Here is a 2,413-nt window from a genome sequence, read left to right as displayed (position 1 = left end):
TTCTTTTATCTTTCTTGGGTATTACCTACCCGTTAAAATATTCACACGTCATAGTTAATATGAAAAGAATTTTTATTACAATCTCGAGATATACATAAATATATACATATATCCTTTAATCGTGAACAGAAAGTAATGAATTAATATTTCATAATTCATCATTCTCGGTACTCTTCGTTGTCTGTGGTGCTTACGGAGCTTGTGGTGATGGAAATGATGCTGGTGCGGGTGGTGTTGCTGTTGGTGTTGGTACTGTTTGTGGTACCTGCGTAGTAGATGCGAGCCTAACTTCCAAATCGAACACCGTCACCTCCAAGGTTTCTACTTTATGCTCGAGTCTATGAATTAGTTCTACCCATTTTTGCGTAAGGTTTGTCAATTCTTGATATTTAGTTCGAAGTCTTCTAATTTCTTCTAATAATCCTATCTGACTAGAATTCGGGAGTAGAGGACGAATACTATCTTTAACGACATCGAGTCGACCTTCGAGGCGGAAAATCCGTGCGAAAAGAGTGAAAACGGTATTGCGAACAGGTTCGCCGATAAGCGGATCGAGCACTCCGACGTTAGGTGGTAAGTTCGGCTCTTGATATGGAGTACCTTCTTCATTTCTCCATATGGTAAGTATTTCGCGAACCCATCCCCACTTTCTAAAGAAATCACGGTAGTTGATCGGTTGGTGCACTCCCGTCACGCTGTCTTTCTGAGTCAGAGGAACTTGGTCGATTCGTAGAGGCCATCTTACGCGATCACAGAAAAGATTTTAGGTATGAAAGGTTTAGTGACAGCAAATGATAGTTGGATGATATTCTCAATGCATAATATGCATAGATATATATAGTACCAGGATCCCTTAAATTATGGAGAAATTTACGGGAGATATCAGGCAAAGTTTATCGTAATAGATACGCTAAGATATGAATTAACAGATATACTAAAATATGAATTTTGTCTATACACATTTCATGCAAACAATGCAGTAGGATGTGTCTTAGACTTAAGATGATAAGCAGGTAATTTTTGACACGAAATAATAAGCAAAACTTTTGATATGCAGACACGGTCGAAGTCAAGACTCACTAATGCATCTAATCAACTATCAGTTAGACACACTAATGCAAGACCTGGTTCGCTAAGACCACCACTCTGATACCACCTATAACAACCCGTCCTAATCCATCTGGACGAATACATTACATTTGGTTACATCGCGAGGTACTTGACCTCTATATGATACATTTTGCAAACATTGCATTCGTTTTTAAAAGACAAACTTTCATCACATCGAAAGTTGACAGCAAGCATACCACACTTCATAATATATCCAACTATAAAAGACTTAATAACATTCTTGATGAACTCAACGACTCGAATGCAATGTCTTTTGAAATATGCCATGAATGACTCCAAATAATATCTTTAAAATGAGCAAATGCACAGCGGAAGATTTCTTTCATACCTGAGAATAAACATGCTTTAAAGTGTCAACCAAAAGGTTGGTGAGTTCATTAGTTTATCATAATCATTCATTTCCATCATTTTAATAGACCACAATATTTCATATATTGTCACGCGTAACTCGCGAATTAAAATTCATTCATATGGTGAACACCTGGTAACCGACCTTAACAGGATGCATATAGAATATCCCCATCATTTCGGGACTCACATCGGACATGATAAATCGAAGTACTAAAGCAGTTCAAATTCTCTGACTGGGGCTTGTTAGTGCCCATAGATCTATCATCTATCTTTAGGATTCGCGTCAATTGGTGGCAATTATCATAAACACCAATTCTTAGGCTACCAAGCTAAAAAGGGGCATATTCGGTTTGATAATTCAACCATAGAATGTAGTTTCGATCACTTGTGTCTATTTCGTAAAGCATTTATAAAAGCAGCGCATGTATTCTCAGTCCCAAAAATATATATTGCAAAAGCATTTAAAAAGGGAGCAAATGAAACTCACGATACTGTATTTTGTAGTAAAAATACTCATACGACGATACTAAACAATGCAAGGTTGGCCTCGGATTCACGAACCTATATCAATTATATATATATTAACACATTGCAATCGAACGAATTTATATACTATTATTATTAATGATATATTTGTTATTTTACTTAATTATATTTTTCATTAATTAATTAACTATAATTCTTTTATAAATACTTAATATGAAATATCAATGTAGTTAGGTTATATGTTTTTAACTATATTTTTATAAAAATATTATTTCTTTGTTAAAATAATAATTATAGTAATACTACAATAATGATAACAATATTAATATTAATAATGATAAAAATGATAAATTTAGTAATAATGTTATTATGAATGATAATTTTTATAATAATAATAATAATAATAATAATAATAATAATAATAATAATAATAATAATAATAATA

The sequence above is a fragment of the Rutidosis leptorrhynchoides genome, chromosome 5, assembly GCF_046630445.1.
Source record: "Rutidosis leptorrhynchoides isolate AG116_Rl617_1_P2 chromosome 5, CSIRO_AGI_Rlap_v1, whole genome shotgun sequence".
Lineage (NCBI taxonomy): Eukaryota > Viridiplantae > Streptophyta > Magnoliopsida > Asterales > Asteraceae > Rutidosis > Rutidosis leptorrhynchoides.
Note: the sequence above shows the minus strand (reverse complement) of the source record.